The sequence below is a fragment of the Mirounga leonina genome, unplaced genomic scaffold, assembly GCF_011800145.1.
Source record: "Mirounga leonina isolate KUSES-001 unplaced genomic scaffold, KU_Mleo_1.0 Mir_174, whole genome shotgun sequence".
Lineage (NCBI taxonomy): Eukaryota > Metazoa > Chordata > Mammalia > Carnivora > Phocidae > Mirounga > Mirounga leonina.
Window position 1 is genome coordinate 73,612,262 of NW_023270451.1, and position 20,146 is coordinate 73,632,407.

Sequence of the window (20,146 nt, forward strand, 5' to 3'; positions counted from 1 at the left end):
GTGAAAGTGCTTTATGAATACTTTCCATTTCTTCACAAAGAATATGAAAGAAATGTACACCATAATCAAGGTTTAATGAAAGTGAATGTTTAACGTTTCATCAAGGGCCCTCTGAAAGGAAACTGGCATATATTTAATTGTGCGTGTGTGGGGTAAGGTTCACAATGACAAGCAGCCATATAGTTTGGCTTTATTGAACTCTGCTTATGCGCCATCAGTAGAAGTATCATCATAGTGAAGAGAGCAAAGAAAGTCTTACTATTATCATGAAAATAGTTCTGACCTATGGATATCTTGAAGAGGTCCCTGGGGCCCCCAGACATCTATGAGATCTACGGTACTTTGAGAGCTATTGCTTTAGTGAAATAGAAGAAATGAACTCAAAATTACAACACAAGAATGGGGAGTTTGGGCATCATAAAGTCTTTACTTAAACAAATATGGTTAAAAACTAGATAATACAGATGTCAAAAAGAAGTCTTGAGAGAGAAGACATAGATTTTTAACAAGCACATACAATCACACATTTACAGAAAACAGAAAGTAGGTGAGAAAATAAAAATTGACTAGGTTCTATCTTATTTGGACCTTATTAAGGGACACAATCCCAACTAAATACTGTACACGGGAGACTTTAAAATAAATGATGGCATATCCTCCATGAAATACTATGCAGAATCATTTAAGATGAAAATAACATAGTTCCTCAATGCTTACCATGTGGCCAGGCACTGTTAGAAGTACTTTCCAGGTATTAATTCACTTAATTATCACAAAACTGTTAGGAAATTAAATTAGTACTACTATTCCCTTACAAGGAAACTGAGGCACAATGAAGATGACTTGCCCTAATTCTGTACTGCTGACATGGGGAGATGACCATGCTGTTGAGTGAATAAAGCAGGAATGATCGCACTTACTTCAAAACTTACAAGACTATATATTTATCTATAATCATATAAAATTTCAAGGAATATATACAATAAATTGATTAGCTGTCATCTTTAGAGACCAGGACTATGAGAATACTCTCACTTTCTGATTTTCAAATAACATTATATCTTTTAAAAATGAAAAATCCATTAAAAATTTAAAAATCCATTACTTTTATAATCAATTAAAGCAACACACATATTTTTGTTTTGAAAAACTAAAACAAACTAAAGGTTACTGCTTAGCAAAATTTAGACTCAAACACTTTTTTTCTGATGAAATTTAAGTTCTGGTAGAACTAAAAAAATGAATACCTTTCAAGTCATGGAAGGAAAGGAAGCCGATAAAATAAATGCCTGTGGCTAAAAAAAAAAAAAAAAAAAAAAATGAAAGTAAGTTTAAACAAAATAAATTCAAAGTCTAAGAAGAAAATTTAAATTGATCAGTTATGTCAACAAATGTGAGTAGGTTTAACTATCAAATTTAAAGATAAAGAATGAATCTTGGATTTTGTTAAATAACACTGGCAAAAAGAAAAGCAAATAAAAATCCAATGAGAGACACACCTAAAAATAAAATAATGTGAGAAAATGTGAAAAAATATAAACGAATGGGCAAAAATATATCAGGTACATATATCTAAAAAAATTAATGAGTAACATTAATATATGACAAAGTTGAACTCAAGGCAAAGAAAAGTATATGTGAAAAAGATGTTCATTTTACATTTAAAAAACGTGTATGTTAGTCATGAATCTACCAAAGAATATCAAGAAAACAACTGACAAAAATAGCACCGTAGTGAGAGACTATCATAATAATCTCAGTCTTTGGCAGGTAAGAATACAGCAGGCATGATTAGTAATCAAAAAGATTGAATATATATCAAATTTTGTACCTTATGGAAACTACACCTTTAACTTCCATGATTAACAAAACTTGATTGTAACAGACCAAAGAAAACCTCAATACAGCCTGAAGTTGAAAACCTTATAGAACCTATTCTCTAACCTCACTGCAATAAAACTAAAAATTAATACCAAAAGCTTTCATATAAACACAAACCAGGACAAAAAAAAAAACCACCAAAGGAGGAAACAAAAATAACACCAAAAAACACCCAAATTTACACACACAAACACACACACACAATGAAACCAATAGTGAATGTCCTAAATTACTGATGAAGCAAAGAAGAGCTCAACACTGGAAAATTAGTATTTTGAAAATAAAGGTAAAAATATTAAATTATTATATTAAAGGTAAGAATATTACTTATGGATGGACCCAAAACTGTGGAAAACCACAGCTTTTGTGAGAGTGTTAATATAAAGTTACATGGCTTTTTAAAATCTGTCCATTATTTTATTTCACATTAGACTTTGAAAACATTTATTATTTTGCCTAGATCTTGCAACAACAAAAATTTTAAGTATACTAATTCTGGTAACTTTCCATATTAGCTAAAAGGTAATGACAATTTTTACAAATTTAAAAATCCATTAAAAAAACTGTAGAGGAACATCATCCAATCCATCTTGCTTCCAAAGATAATTAACCTCAGAATGTCTGACTTCAGATTCAAAGATCTATTTTTCTAGTTTTGTAAAAATCAATAATAAGAGTTCATTTAAGAGTTTTCAATGTTTGAGAAAAGAACCCCAGTGTTTATAATATATGTATACACACATAAACACACACACATATACACACACAGAGTCCACTATTTCCTTTAGAATTATTATTCACAAGCCTGTTCAAAGTATATCCTTATAAAAATGAGTATTCGGAATGGGCGCCTGGGTGGCTCAGTTGGTTAAGTGACTGCCTTCGGCTCAGGTCATGATCCTGGAGTCCCTGGATCGAGTCCCGCATCGGGCTTCCTGCTTGGCAGGGAGTCTGCTTCTCCCTCTGACCCTCACCCCTCTTGTGCTCTTTCTCTCTCTCTCATTCTCTCTCTCTCAAATAAATAAATAAAATCTTAAAAAAAAAATGAGTATTCGGAATGAAAACAAGAATTAACAGCATATAGCACTTTTAGGACTAACTGCAGAAAATCTCCAAGCCTTATTTTAAAAAATAAGTCTTAATATTTTGAGTCAAAGTCTAGAAGCCAAAGTAGGTGCTGAATTCACCTTTCATTTTAAGCAAAACCAGCAAACGAATACCTGGCTTTGGTGGTATTGTTTAATAATATCATTGTTGCCTCTTGAATAACAAATTATACAAGAAATAATGAGCAATGTTCTCTATCAAAGGTAAAGAAGTCTTATAATGATTTAAATAAATAATTTTTTATATGACTAACTCAAAGTGGCCTGGCATCTATTTTTTTTTTTTTTTGATCTCCTTATCTTTTGTATTACACCTTAGAAACTCGTTAAAAGCACCGAAGAACCCTAATGCACTGGGTGACAAGAGTTAAATCCCAAGACAATATTATAGCTCCCCCTTACACTGATTCAGACCCCTTTTCTGCCAGTTTGCTAATGCCAACATGAAGGGGAACTGGTTCACCTGGTTTCTGTCTCTGTTAACATTTTATTTCCTGTTCAGATTTTGGATGCTCTTCTTTTCCTGCCATTTAGACTCAAATCTTGCCAGTGACTTTCAGCTCAAGCTGATACTCCTTAATCAGATCTTGATTTCATCTTCTGGATAGAGAATAACTACAAGCTCTTTCTATATAAACTCTTACCATCGTATGTACAGCTCTAGATCTTTTATAAGACCTTCAAGCTTTAGAGATTTTTTTCATTCATTAGTCATTTATCTGGTCATTTATTGAACAAATATTTATAAGCTCCCACTAAGAGCTAGACATTATTCTACATGGTAGAAATGTACAGAAGTGAACAAAAAGACACAAGTTCATCAGGTCAAGTGACAGCTGTAATTCGCGTAGCATGAGCTGGACTATGGTCACTGTGGTTCTAGAAGTTTCTCTTTTGACAACAGGTCTGTGTTAAGTCATAAAAAAAAAAAAAAATTGAAACTCATTTCTCTACCCCCTCAGTCTTTCAGAAAAATACTCCTGTTCATGTAATGGAATGAGGGTGGTTTATGGTATCAAACATCTAGAGACAAATCTTGGCTCTGCCATTTACTGGTTTGGTTAACTTGGGCACATTACTTAAATTTCTTCAATTCTCAGTAACCTTACCTGTAAAAACAATCTTTCATGGTGTCTTTTTTACACCAAATGTTTATGAGAATTAAGTGAGAAAATGTAGACAAAGCATTCCGCAAATAACCTAATATTACATGGTGGCTATTAGAATATCATTATGTTTATTTGTAACACAGGACAAGTATTAGGTCTTTGGTTTGCTTTACCTGTATTCTAAGGATATTGTCATTTTAATCACTTACACGGTCCCAGAGGGGAACTGTTCTTCTGGTGGGCTGCTAGTACTACTGCCCTGTGAAGTAGAGCTTCTGGAAGTTTAAGGCAGATAAGGGACAAACGGTAGGTACCATGGTGAACAAAAACAAATCATTTCAAGGGCTCTGTGTTATGAAGTGTTCTATCTCCATCATCCACAGTCCAAATAGAGAGTAGGTCAGTCTACCTAGTCTAGTTTACTTTGTATTTCTATTTTTCTACATCTTCCTTTCACCAGATTTCCCCAGCTTTTTTCAGTATTTGCCTTATCTACTCTCCTAAATGGTTTTAATATGGTATAAAGCCATATTTACAAATACGTATACACTTTCAATAGTTTCAGATTTCCTGTCCTTTTAATGGCAAAATCTTTTTTTTAAAAAAAGATTTTATTTATTTATTTGGGAGAGCGAGTGAGCGAGCACAAGCGGGGGGCAGGGGGGTAGAGGGACGGAGTGAGAGGGAGAAGCAGACTTCCTGCTGAGCAGGGAGCCCAAAAGTGGGGCTTGATCCTGGAACCCCGGGATCATGTCCTGAGCTGAAGGCAGATGCTTAACTGACTGAGCCACCTAGGCACCCCAAAAGCAAAACCTTTTATATGCATCTCAAAACCGTGGTTTTGGGGGGGATATTTACTAGATCCAGTACTTCCTGCAGGTCTCTACTACACATTAGGTTCATCTGAATAATAAACATTCAGACTGGGATAGCATTCTTTATAATATTTCCAAATGAAATGGTCATTTGACTCTTGCAGAGAACTCTTTTTTAGGACTTTTTTCAGGTGAAAACACACAAGTCATTTGCCTCCTTTGATCTCCAAGATACCTACATGTTGCTGCAACTGAGTTCTACTGTACTGTCACAAGAAACCAGTGTCCTCAAAAGCTACTTAACAAAGAGTAGACTAAATTAGCATACGTGTGACCATTTTGTAGCACAGCATGTAAGTTAATACTGGACACCTGACTGACAGGAGAATGCAGTAAAACTATTAAATTTAACAAATTCTATATAGTTGAGTCTATGTGCCCAGTAATTCAGTTACAGCTAAGTATTACCTACCTTTCCCCACTCAGAGTTCAGAATTTCCTTAAGACTATGGAATGTAGTATTTGGATAATGACAGAACCTTTTGAGAACTGGATAAATGCTATGGCCTCTCCTTTCCTACAACTGTCCCTCTGTCCTCTCTCCCCTGCCCCTTGAGGTTACAAGTCCTTGCCTCAGGATACAATTTTGCCAAGAATTACATAATACTGCACTAGTGATATTAGTGGATAAAAAGTACCAGAGTTATAAATTACATAGCAGTGGATTCAAATGTCTAATTTGCCACTGAGGAGCAAAGAAAACAAAAAAGATGATAATACAGGTAGATGGCACAAGAAAAAGGTAGAAAGTCTGAGAAATATTTCATCAACTTGCTCTTAATTCTACATATTTTCTACAAAGTTATCAGGAAAGGTCTGTCACACCAAATGCATCAAACTTTCAATATTATAAAAATGAACTCATTTCAAAGTAATGAACAGGAATAATACCCATAAGCATTCCTTTAATGAGCACCTACTTAATCAATAACGATGCATCCACAGAAAACATTTTAAATTGTTTTGAAGAATAATTTCTTATTACTAGTTAAAATCCTTCCTACACTGATCCTGACCAAAGTAATCACCTTCTAAAATCTACCAGGGTCAGTCACCCCAGACACGTTCCCAACTGTGGGTTATCTTCACTGACAAAAATTACTACAAATGGTAGTAATTTTAACATATTTCAATGGTTAATGATGCCTGGGAATCTGGCAAAAAATTTTTTTGAAAAAAGAAATTGTTCACAGTAAAACAACATATACCTTGTTTAAAAATGAGAACTACAAGATAAAACAAAGTTCTGTGTTTTTAACATAGTTATGCAAATAACTATGTTTTTCTGTCTCCAGGATTCTAAACTTAGGACTACTCAAGGTTCTGGAAGTATATATTCAAATTATAGTTCATTTTCATTAATCTACTTACCAGTATCACACAGAACTAATGAAAATCAAAACCTGAACTAGAAAAAATTTTAAGTGCAAACATAATGCTTAACTGTTCATAAGTATTTTTAACTAATAAAAGTGTTAAGTATCTACCTTTTTTACTAACAAAAAAGTTTTTAAATGAAAGCCCATGAAAGTTAAGAGCTCAAATCTTACGGTATATTCCCTCATCTACACACTACACAGAACTTTTAACCTAAGTTGTTTTTTTTTTCCAGATGACTACTTCTGTCACTTAAATGAATTTTATATAGCTAATTTACTTATTAAAAACTCACTTTATTTTTCTGCTTTGGAAGGTTTTAAAGCAATCAGTCACACTTAGAAATTTTCAGATGGAAATCGTGAAGTATTAGAATTTTTACTGGTGGTATAAAATTAAAATTTTAATTTAACAGAATGCATGCATTTATATGAAGACTATCAAAATTTAAAAAATCCATTCAAAACATTATGGTAGTATCTCAATTTGGAAAACTTCATATGATCAAAAATTAGCTTCATTTTCAAGAAACTAATTCATGGCTCCACAGCTGGAATTTATTCCTAAAATCTTATGTAGCCTGGGAAATGTCTTGTGTCTGGATCCAAAGGTTTACATTCCTAAAGTTTGTATCTGTAAATAAACCCATGACAGGAGGGGAGAGGGAAAAGGGAAGGAAAGGAGAGGGCAAGAGAGAAGACAGACAGAAGGGAAAGAGTAATTCAATTCCTACAATTTTAAAGATTTTATTTGACAGAGAGAGACGGAACACAAGCAGGGTGAGTGGGAGAGGGAGAAGCAGGCTTCCCACTGAGCAGGGAGCCCGATGCGGGGCTCGATCCCAACACTCTGGGATCATGACCTGAGCCAAAGGCAGATGCTTAACGACTGAGCCACTCAGGTGCCCCAATTCCTACAATTTTAAATGTGATCTCTGCAGAAATCTATTCAGTGGGGAAGGGGGTGTATATATTAAGATTGTTTTTCTATCACCATCACAAAATAGTGACAACTTGAATATATTATATGCTTTATTCCTGACAGACCTGCTTGTTTCACTATTATCCAGTACTATCACAGAAAATAATCTAAAGGTAAGATGATTTAACCTCTTAAAATTCATGTTATTATTTTGCCTATAAGCATACAGACTAAAAAAAAAAATCTTCATAATCATTTTAGTCAGGATGTGTTATGCTCCTCATTTACGTTTCCTGATTTTGAATAAAATGTGGGGACCCTCTATTTCCAATTTTGTGAAAACTTGTATTTCTATTTATCAGTTCAAACTTGTATGTTCTTCCCTATCTTTTGCTGGTTTAATCTCAATGCTTTACATATCATAATAATCTTCAGTTTTTTCCATGTATGTATTTCATTTGTAGCTCTGAAAAATTTTAGTGCAAATGATGGAAAAGAATACTTTTTTTTTTTTTAAAGATTTTATTTATTTATTCATGAGAGACAGAGAGAGAGAGAGAGAGGCAGAGGGAGAAGCAGGCTCCCAAGGAAGCAGGGAGCCCGATGCGGGACTTGATCCCAGGACCCTGGGATCATGACCTGAGCCGAAGGCAGACGCTTAACCATCTGAGCCACCCAGGCGCCCTGGAAAAGAATACTCTTTTGGAATGAGTTCAGATCAAATCTTATCCTTCCACTTACTAGCTGTAGGATTTCAGGCAAGTTACTTAATTTTTATCTCTACCTAAAAAATGGAGATAAAGCCTACCTGGGTAGACAGAGATTAAATTATATGCATATCTACATGCATATTAACTTATTCTGTAGGACCATACCTAACATAGAGTAAGCCCTCAAAGAGAAGGCATTCTGTTCCCATTATCTTCCATTTTGAATTTGTTGTTCTATAGCGCTGATTCTTCTCTATACTGTAACCAAATATAACTTTTTCTTAGCTCTTATAGCAGTCTATTATTTCTACAGAAATTATATGACTCCTTAACATATTTGTATGTTTGCTTTCTAAGTTTTATTCATGTCGTGTTTTAAATAAGAAAATAATTTATCCAGAACCCATGCAACTATCTTATTTATTGTTTGTCCTGTACACCCTTTTAACTGAACCTACTAAAGAAAATGGATCGTCAGAAATATTCATTATTGTATTCCTATGCTTACTGAATACAGCGGCTGGTATTATAGGCGCTCAAATGATATCTGCTGAATGAATTATGAATGAACCAATGAGAACTGTAATAACTAGCCTTCTCTTTCACTTCCACAGTTTGGAAATCAAACAAGGTCTTAGGACTGGCATTGGAGCTGGAGAGAGAATTCTGGGAGCGTTTTTGGTGAAGGATGACCTTTGACAGCCATAAAGATTTTTTAGAATTCCCTTTCAGTTTAATGATCTAAATTAGTTCTTGTTTTCATGTATACAGGTAATGATTCCTAATTTTCAGAATAATTCTAGGCCTCTTGCCTAAGGAGCAAATTTACTATAGAGACTCTTTTTTTTTTTTTTAAGATTTTATTTATCTATTTGACAGAGAGAGAGAAGCAGGCTCCTCGCTGAGCAGGGAGCCGATGTAGGGCTTGATCCCAGGACCCTGGGATCACTGAGCCAAAGGCAGATGCTAAAATGACTGTGCCACCCAGGCACCCCAAGACTCTGCTTTTCTTTTAAAGAATTTCATTCAACCTCTTTCTTTCTCATCCCCTTATCTACACGTAGGTTTTCCAGGTCTGAAGACTTCAAACCAGAAAAATTTCTGAATCATATTTTTGGAAATGTTGAGCCCCCAAAGAAGTCTTATATTTGATCATACATGTTCATTATTTTAGATCTCAAAATCTCAAGGAGAAAGAAAGAAAATTTAGTTTATCAGACAAGCCAGTTTTTGTAACTTCAGTGTTATACAGGGATGAGCAAACTCTGACCCATGGGCCAAATCCAGCTTTCTGCCTGTTTTTGTAAATAAAGTTTTATTGGAACACAGACATGCTTATTTGCTTATATATCATCTATGGCTGTTTTTGCGTAACTGCAGAGATGAAGAGCTATGATAGAGACTGTATGGCTCACAAAGCCTAAGAGAGCCCTGGCCTCTCTAAGACTCCTCTTAGGAATGGATCCACATAACAACAACACAAATAGCAAACATTCACTATGCAGTTACAATGTGTTGGGTACTGTTTTGTTGAATTTTACATTCACTGTCTCTTTTAAAAATTAGATAAATTATCTGAATTGGTTATTATCACAATCCCTCTTTACAGATGAGAAAGCTGAGGCTGATGAAATTAAATAACTTGGTCAAGATTAATGAGTAGTAGGATTGGGATCAAACCCTGGTCTGTTGGAATCCAAAGTGAAATACTCTTGAGGGCTTTAAAATAACAAATAATAAAGGTGTTTTCCAAGGACTTAGTTTGCAGCTAGACATCTTTCAATTTTATTGGTTTGATGGTCCATGCGCTTTTATATTGTTTTATGTGGTATTAAGTATGGATTTTAATATTTGTTCATTAATGCCAATGAAAAAGCAATGATGATTCATTCTTATTCTTCACAAGAAAACAAGCATAAAAACTACCTTTACTTTTATTGAGACTATATGGTTTTAAAAATTCTCTACTGAACTTCTAAAGTGATGGCCACCTTTACAAGTAAAAGCTGGTATTATATCTAAACAACTGTTGTCATTATTGTATTCCACAACTACTGTTAATAGTGTGAAAAAGCTGGACAAAGTTTACTGAGTTTAAAAGAAAGACTTTGAAAACTTAAGAGCTATTTTCAAGGGAGGAAATATGAAGGAACATCATTTACACTAAGAACATCTGTTACAAAGAGGAATATAGCAAAACAACTTTGGAAACCACAAAGGAAGGGCTAGTTCCTAGAATACCAATTCAACCCAAACTATAAAGCACATAAGAGACAATGTGATAAATGCTGGAAATACAAAGATAATTTCTATCTTCAAAGAGCTCACAGTACAAGAAGGGAGGATAAGCAAGTAAAAATTAATATGGGGTTCTTAATTACAAGCAGCAGAAACCAATTCATAATGAGGAACAGAAATTAAACAGATACTCAAAGTATCTCTCAGAATTACTTGGAAGCTTGAAGAACCAAGCTCAGCAAATGTGCAGGCATGAAGGAGGCTTCAAAATAAAGAAATAAAACCAAAATCTGTCACAAGAAGCACCTGGGCACAGAAGACGCCACAACGGGCATACCGCTACTTCTCCTTTTGGAAACTGCACATTTTATTGCTGCAGCCATATCCTTTACAGCGCCTGCGTCTTTTTATCAGCTCCAGAAAAAAAGCATCCAATTAGGGTTATGAATTTTGGGCCCATTTCCTAAATGCAGACAGGAAAAAGCAATCTATTTGTCCTTTTTGGCTTTTGTTGTGGTAGGGCTTGCATTTCACCAAGATTCACACTATGTAAGAGGGAACTCCTCAAACACAGGAAGGGCCTTCAAATTCTGGGAAGCCCCACCCCGCAAGAGATAAAAGCCCCACTATAAACACTGTATCTTAAATCAAGATGTGAAATATTTGGGGGGAGGTAATCTCTGAGTTCTCAAGTTTGAGAGGTACTATTCAAATATCTAAATGGTAACAAATGATCCACTCCCACACAGGCACCTTTGTTTTTTTTCAACCAGTCATTAACACAAAACTCTTTGAATATTCAAAACTTAAAGACAAGAGCAAGACTTCCATAGAACAAGATTTGAGTTTCTTTTTTTTTTTAAAGATTTTATTTATTTGACAGAGAGAGACACAGTGAGAGAGGGAACACAAGCAGGGGGAATGGGAGAGGGAGAAGCAGGCTTCCCGCGGAGCAGAGAGCCTGATGTGGGGCTCGATCCCAGGACGCTGGGATCATGACCTGAGCCGAAGGCAGACGCTTAACGACTGAGCCAGCCAGGCGCCCCAAGATTTGAGTTTCTTAAACCACTGTTTTTCTAATTCAAGTCCAGGGACTTGTTGGTTAAATCAGGAGCCCATAGCTCTTCAGTTAAAGAAACTGCACTACAGCATAAACATAGTGAAAAAGTTCTATGTTAGATACCACATTGGCATAAATGAGGAGTTAACTGCACAAACAGGGAATGCTATGCAGAACAACAACTTTAAAAATAAGCAGAAATTTACTATGCAGATAGGGCAGGGCAAAAAAGAATATTCCAACAGAGGTAGTAACTAGTATAAAGTACAAAGTACTTTATTATAAAATACCAAAGTTTGGTGGGGGGGGGGGGGGGAGCACCTGTTCTGGTTCCAGAAAACTGCATTAAAGTCCTAATCCTTATTAGCAGTATGATCTGGGTCAAGCCCATTAACAACTAATTTTTCCTCAACTACAAAATAAGGCAGGTGGACTGGGTGATAAATTTAAGTAATTTTGCTTCTAAACAAATTTATGTTTATTATTATGAGTAACAATGGCTAACATTTCTTGGCTAACACTCACCACATGCCAGGGAAAATGGTACAGAGTTGAGATTTATCAAGTAGGTATTATTAATAGCCTGATTTTCCCCCAATTGAGGAAACCCAGGTTCTGAATGGGGAACTAATTTGCTCAACGCAATCCAATTAGTTGAGAGAGCCAGAGCAAGAGGGTTTAAACCCAAAGCCATTAACCCTATGGCTAATCCAACAATGAAATTCCAAATTCCCTAAGGAGACTGTTACGGCTTCTATTATACTATGGGCAAAGTGCTTATTATCTACAACCCCCTTTCTTTGATATCTAAGTTTTTCAGAAGGTCAAGAATTTAGACCTAAGTATCAAAATGTTTATTATTTTATATAGTCAAATGGAAATCTTTCCAAAATATATCCTACACATCTCTGGCTTTTTAAATAAGAGAAAAGTAGACTAAATCTAAACTTTTCTTGAAGCCCAAGGTTACTTTCATACATATTAATTATTGTATGGGCCTCTAGAGCTTTAAGATAACGTAACTCTTTGCCCCTTCATTTTCTAAGGTAAGCTTATGTTTGTTTCTTCATTGCTTTCAATAATCACACCTCCTCTCCACCCTTAGAGCAGTGTTCTGTGGACCAAAAAAAAAAAAAAAAAAAATCAAGCTATCAGAACTATTAATACCATAAAGATACAGCTGCAAAAAAATTAATTCCTGTCTTACTTCTCATTACAAGGTGGCCTTTGTTATAGTACCTAGAGTAACTCTTTTAAAATGATCAATTCAGCTGTGATTTGATTACCTAAACACAACTTCACTGTTACAAATACTTTGATATAGAATATTCCCACACTGCACTATATTCTCTGATCCTAAGATACTTCATAAAGAATTAAAACCTAAAGCATTATGTTCTTCAGATTACATGATGCCAACATGCTAGAAAAAAGTGTTATAATGCTTATGGAGACATTAGGGTTAAATGTGAGGTAGTTCAAAAAATGCTCATATTTTCCCTGAGACAATAGAAAAAAGGGAAAAATCTTAAAGGAAACCTCCTGCAAAAATTCTAAAGAGAATATAAGAGAAAAATGGTTCTATGTCATGCTAAAATATATTATGAAGCTACAGTATTTAAAGCAATTTAGTATGGATAGAAACAGAGCAAGAAATCCAAACACAAAATTCTGCTTATGATGAAGATAATAGCTCAGATTAGTAAGAAGAATTACACAATAAATGGTATGGAAACAAACTGTTTAAAAAAAAAACCAAACAACTTCAGAGTAAATAACAGAAGGATCAAATGCTTAAAATACCAAAAAAATAAAAAGTTTTAGAAGACCAAATTTATCTATAATCTTACAGAGAAGAAATAGGTCTCTGTAAACAGGAGACAATATCCAAGTCACAAAAGGGGAAAAAGTGCTATATTTACCACATAAAAAGTAAAGACTGTTATAGAGCAACAACAAAATAGATGGAAGTCAAGAGACAAACCGGAAAAAAATCTACAGAAACTATGATAAAAAACGAACTTCCTTAATTTATAAAGGGCTCATGCAAATCAGTAAAAAACAGACCAACTACCTAAATAGAAAAACGAACAAAAGATATGAATAAGAAATCTGGAGGGAAGAACACAAATGCTAATAAAGTTCTGATGTTTGATTTCCTCATTAAGAATTGGAATCTGAAGCAATGTATCATTTTTCACCTGAATTATTCAAATGGCAAAAACTAAAAAGTGTGATGATGCCCAGTGCTGCTGATGTTGTGAGGAAATAATCAGTCCAATGTGCTTACTGATGTGTGCCTAAGTTTACAAAACTTCATCAGGAGGGTAATACAGATACAACCTCAAAAGCTATCAAGGTATATATACAAAGGTAATCATGATAGCACTGTTTAATTACAAAATTAAGCTGGAAAAAATATTTATCATAGAACACTAGTTAAATAAATTATGGTATATTCATAAAATAGAATACTATGCCCCATTGGGAAAAGAGGGAGGGGAGGAATGAATAAACTTCACTGTGGAACCTAAGATAAATTATTAAGGAATTTAAAAAAGCAAAATGTCGAAGTATGTACAGATTGTTTTTAAGTGGGAAAATCGACAAGTAAGTGAATTTCCAGTGTTTTTTTGAAATTATGTGAAACTGTTAAGAATGGTTCACTTTGTTCACAGAGACCAGGGAAGGGAGCCATAGCTGCTGCATTTTTTAATCTGTTCCTGAATTAATTTCACTTTTTAAAGTTAACAGGAATTATCTAGATAATAGAATTATGGGGAAATTTTTGTTTTTTTAATGCTTTTCTGTCTTAAAAATACGTTAATACAACCTATATTTTAAAGAAACCACCTGGGCAGGGGGGAATGGGCAATGGGACACTTAGTTTCAATTTATTTTATTCAATGCAGTGTTACCTTTTAAATAGTAAAAGCTTACATTATTTTTATAATCAAATCAGTTTTAATATCTTACACTTTTAACTATCTGCACTAGTGTAAGGATAATGTTTACAATTTCAAACCAAACACTATATATAGCCTATGGACATCAGAGTGAACACTAGCCTTCCAATATAAAAAAAGATCTTCTTTTACATTCAAAAAGAAGACTAACAGACTAACAGACAGAAAAGTGTATCTATACTAAACTTTCTATATCTTCTGAGGGCACCTATATTTATTTATACAAACTGAGATATCTGCTTTCTGACTGAGTCACCAGCCCTGACGCAGAAAGGGCAGAATACAGTGACAAATCTTTATAAGAAAGAAACTGGTAATTTAAAAAAGGAATGGAAAAAAGGGAAACTGCCTAAAATGAATAAATGCAAGACAGATTAAATTAGGACTGCTTTTAAATTGCCTATTTTATTAGGAAAATGAAAAGCGATCCCAATAAGTCTTGCAATTTCTAAAGATCAGCACTGATACTTTTCTCAGGTTCAAGAGATCCTATCCTTTCAAAGCGTGCACAGTTGTGCTTTTCAAACCTATCAGAGTGTCAAAGGCAGATGTAATTAGAATGGGGGCTGGAGAGGGAAAGGAAACCACAGAGAAAGGGAAGTTAGAGACCTGATGTATAGTATTTCACAGCAAGTGAAACAGAAGCACATGTAAACAAGAGAGTACATATATCAGACCTGCTGGAGATTATAATGGACTATTTATCAATACAACTCACAAACGTTCACCTCTAGGAGAGCTGGATCCTCAAAATCTACCGAAAAGTTCACCTCTAAGTAGTCTCAATGGATAATTACCATCCTGATTATTTTTAAGACTTGCATAAAACAGTACCCCCTGAATTACATAGCATTCATGAGAAATGAAGGTCAATGGTATGCTGAAGGATACAGCAAGGAGCTATGAAGTCAGAGTTCAAATCTCAGCTTTACTACTCAAGAGTTTTATGACCTTAGGCAAGCTATTTAATCTTTGCTTCAGTCTCTTAATCTCTAAAATGGGGGTTTAACAACATTAACTATGCTCATGGATTGATGTGATAAGTAAATGAAATTATATTTACACATGGCATCACAGTGCTCAAATAAAATTCTAAGAACATACTTTTGGGAAAAAAAAAAAGTGCTATTTGTTTAATTGAAACTACTCTGAATAGAAATCTCAATACTTTAGTTTACTTTTGTTTCTTTTTTTTTTTTTAAAGATTTTATTTATTTATTTGAGACAGAGAGAATGAGAGAGAGAGAGAGCACATGAGAGGGGGGAGGGTCAGAGGGAGAAGCAGGCTTCCCACTGAGCAGGTAGCCCGATGCGGGACTCGATCCCGGGACTCCAGGATCATGACCTGAGCCAAAGGCAGTCAGTCGCTTAACCAACTGAGCCACCCAGGCACCCTTTACTTTTGTTTCTTAAGGCAAACAGACACAATTTAACTTTTTCTGCACTGCATAAGTCTTCAAATATATAAATTATAAGACTGTGTGACTAGAGGGGCACCTGGCTGGCTCAGTCGGTCGAGCATGCAACTCTTTGAATCAGGGTTGTGGGTTCAAGCCCCATATTTTTGGCTGTAGAGATTACTTTAAAAAAAAAAAATCTTAAAAAAAAAAAAGACTGTGTGACTATAAATACAAAAGTTTCCACAAGCTATCAAATAATCAGTCTCTACAGAGTACCTTGAGCAAAGAGAGCCTCTCTGAAGATATTTAAAGTTTATAAGAGATGTTGTCTCTATGCTATTTCTATATTGTTACAGTTAAAAACTTTTAAAATTATAGCCATTTTCCTAAGTCTTTATTCATAATCAGAGATAACTTGTTGTGCCTCCTCACAAGCCCCTTTCTTTTTCTTAAGGTGCTGATGCTAAACTACTCTGAGCTAAGAAACCAGATAACCATTTCGAGGCAGACTGATACAGTGAAAAAAATATGGGCTGTAGATTCAGACAGCTCTATGTTTAAATCCCAGCTGTGCTACTTACTCTGTGACCTTGTTAAGTTGCTTAACTTCTCTAAGTTTCAATTTCCTCAACCTTAAAAATGGGAATACTGTTAGCTATATTGAAATGCTGGGGTTAAAAGCAAATGAAAACTTAGGTAAAGATCTTGCAGAGTGTCTTCTAGTACCTGGCAATATAAATCACTCTGTTAATGGTAATCTTTATTACACAGCCAGTGAAGTATACTGAAACTGTAGCTAAGTCAAGAATAAAAAGAATTTCTTGGAACATGTGCTTTTAATGTGTGAAATTCCTTGGCACTGTACTGGATACAAAGATGAAAAAGAATATAGTATCTAAGCTCCAGAGGCTCAGAGCCTAATTAAAGACAGACATGTAAACAAAGTCACAGCAATTTGATAAGTGAAACAGTAAAAGAAGGAGTGCACCATCTGAAGTCAAGTGTTTTTTTTCTGGAAGGAGTGGTATTTAAGCTCAGAGGATAAATAGGAGCTCACCAGGTTGGGGGTTAGTGATTGAGGTGAGCCAGACTTGGTCCAGGAGGATAAAAAGAGCACATGTAAAGATATACAAGTAAGAAACAGCCTGGCACAGCCTGGAGCAGAGCGTTTGTAAGAGAGGAGAGTTTAGAGAGGAGAGTTTAGAAAGGCAGGCATGGGCCAGATCATAGTGGCCTAGTCTTCCAAACCAAGGAGTAGTTGGCCCTTTTAAAAATTAATAATGGGGAAAAATTAATAATGGGGAATCACAAAATATTTTAAGGGCAGTGTAGGAGGTTGGCTGAAAAAGATAACATGCTCAGAATTCACAATACAGAGAGATATGCAAGTTGACTAGGAAAGAGAGGAGTACCATAGTCAAGGAAAATACAGTTCAGGTGGGAAAGACGCAGCAATTAATTGAAAGCAGTAGTGATAAGAATGGAGAGTAAAGAATGGCTGAGAGAGAAGAGGGTAGTCTTGACAATACTCAGAAGTTGGGGAAAATCCCCCAATTTCCCATTTGGGCAAATAGGTGGGTCAAGAGGTCATTAGTCAAAATGGAGACAACAAAAATGAAAAAGTTTCTGAGAAGACAGTCTGGGCTCAATCTGGATTTTATGTGAACAAAGCCGTCTATTAGGAAGCCTGGAGCCCAGGTGAAAGCAGAATTAACTCCAATGGAAGAAATGAACATAAAGGTAGAAATGGAATACGAGGCAAAGGTAATGTCACCCAGAAGTACACAGATTGAAGATGGGGTTACGAGTATCTATTATTGCTGCTCATGAAGATCTCGCTCTCTGCCTTTCACTTGTTTTCCAATTGGACAAGCTGAATTTTATGTAAGTGAGATGTTACAGTTTTCATACTTCTTTAAAAGCATGAAAATTTTCCCATACAAGTCTACTGAATGCAGATGCTTAAGTTTCCTGAGCACTGTGTCCAACTTCTTCATTATCGGGCTAGGCCTAGCAGAGTGCTTGGGACCTGAAAGGTGCCCAATAAAAATGAATGAACTAACCAAGTGTGGTCTTTAGGTCAGTCAAGAAGCCAAACTGTTTCAGATATTGTTTTAATGTTACAGATGAACATTTAATATGGATTAACCTAAAATTTTCTTTATATGCTGTTTTTTCCATTTAGAAACATACACTTTTCAATGACTTGGGGACTCTGAACTTATTTTTCAGAGTTAAGAACTCACCTAAAACCAGTAATTTATGCCTATCCTTATTTCAGATTTCTGTATAGAAGTCAAAAGCAGGTAGAAAAGTAAGATTATTGATTTTTTTTTTTTTTTTTAAGATTTTATTTGACAGAGAGAAAGCACAAGCAGGGGGAGTGGGAGAGGCAGAAGCAGGCTCCGGGAGCCTGATGCAGGGCTTGATCTCAGGACCCTGATATCATGACCTGAGCCAAAGGCAGATGCTTAACTGACTGAGCCACCCAGGTGCCCCAGATTATTTATTTTTTAAAATGTTAGTTTTAAAAAGGGAAAACACTAAAATACTTCACCTACAGGTCCATTCTTATATATTAACAATGTGCGAGATCTTCATAGGAGTACTGAGGAGAGTATTTTAAAGACTCACTGCTTAGAAGGAAAATTAGATGAGTCCAAACGTTCCTTTATGTACTTTGTTTACATACTTTTACTTAGATAAATGCACATTACATAAACTCAGTATCATAATGAGTGTTCATAAATTGGTGGATGAAAAAGATGAGTCAATGAGTAAGCAGGGAAGATGGCTGCTGAGCAGAAGAAACTATGTTATAAGCACTTGAGAGTGTGAATAGCACTACAAGGGAACTTAGTAAACCCTGGAGTGCTGGTTTTTGGTGGTTTTGGGTTTTTTGCGTATTTCTCACTAACAAAACAAAAGATATTTTAAAAGATTCAAGTTACTCAATAAAACTAAGGAAAAAGCTCATTGTTCATAGGATTACATTACAGTCAAACTTTTCAGATAAACCAGTTCTTAATACTTCCTTCTGCTTTTCTTTGAATGTCTAGCCTCCCTCTCATGCATGTCTCTTTTGATGAGAATAGGCAGTAGGGTAGTAATAGGGAAAGAACAAAATCAAACTGAACATAACAACCCGATTTTAAAACTTAAAAAAAAAAAATTGGGGAATGTCCTACTAGAATCTTGGTATCATATGCTTTCACAATTACAGTTTATATTGGGAAAGACTGAATGGAGCAGTGAAAGAGCCTGAGTTTTGGAGTCAGCAGTTCAGTTCCGGCTTCATTATTTGTTCTCTCTGTAACTCTGGATTTTTGTTTTAAGTACCCTCCATCTCAGTATTCCTATCTGTAAAATGGGACGAATAAAAGGACTTCACAAAACTCACAAGGATGATATAAAATAATGTACCAGGAAGACACCACATAAATGGTGTTGTTTTTGTAGCTGTAAGCTCCATTAGTACTTATCAACTTTTCATATTTCAGGTATATCAAATAACCTAGGTCTGCCATAACAGAAACACAAAAGCCCACTCACTTCCAGAGTACTGCAGTGTCCCACCACTGGGAAGTGTACCATGGATTGAAGTGTCCCAGTAATTTCTTCCTTTCAATCTTAGATCGAAACATCCAATAAGTCAGGTTTCAGACTGCCACTAGCTGAGAAGGCAGCGAATGGTGTCCTACGAATCCATTGCAAATAACAACAAAACACATATTCTGCATGCAAAAAGTCTAAATTGTAATGGGATTACACAATCCTGCAAGTTTTAAGAAACTCTGCTTCTGCTTAGTTGCTTCCTAACATAGATCGCTGAAGCAAAAACAGCATACCAGCGGTCATATCCTCTGAAGAACTAAAATTTAGATCCAGTTCTCACACTTTTAGAAGGTGAGCAAGATGCCCTCCATGGTTATGTCATAAAGTTATATTTTTTAGAAGCAACATGCCCTCCATGGTTATGTCATAAGGTTATACTTTTGTTTTGGAAAATTTGTTTTTACATTACCATCATATTATAATCGCAGGTCAGTTCTCTCACAATTACAAAAGGCACAGTTTTAGGGTCGGGAGGCAGGTCAGCTTGGGATTTTAAGCTTACCATTCCACCACAATGAAGATTCAACTTCGTATTTTGAGTTTAGGTTTGAGATTAGCTTTCTTCATCACAATTTTACCCCTAAACATATTGTGACTACACTGCATACTATTTACGACTCGTTTGAGTATTTCGGATGGGATCAAGGATAAACATGGAGTAACTAAAGTCACCATGCTTGCTTGAAAACTAATGATATCTTAAACACTGCCAGGTGCTGACTGACCACCTTACCACTTGAAGCAAACACGTATTTGTTGTAGTGTGGGAGAGGAAAAAGGCCACACCCAAAGTTAAGACCTCACAGTGAAGGGATACCGAGTTTCACAATTCTAACCATTGCTATTTTCGGTACTCTTTTTCACGGTCAATGAATACTTTAAATTCTC

General features: G+C 35.2%; 1 protein-coding gene across 1 annotated transcript in view; it reads right to left on the minus strand.

The window, feature by feature from the left end:
* Positions 1-20,146, minus strand: part of MTPN (myotrophin) — a 56,231-nt gene that overhangs the window by 35,288 nt on the left and 797 nt on the right. The gene's annotated exons all lie outside the window — the stretch shown is intronic.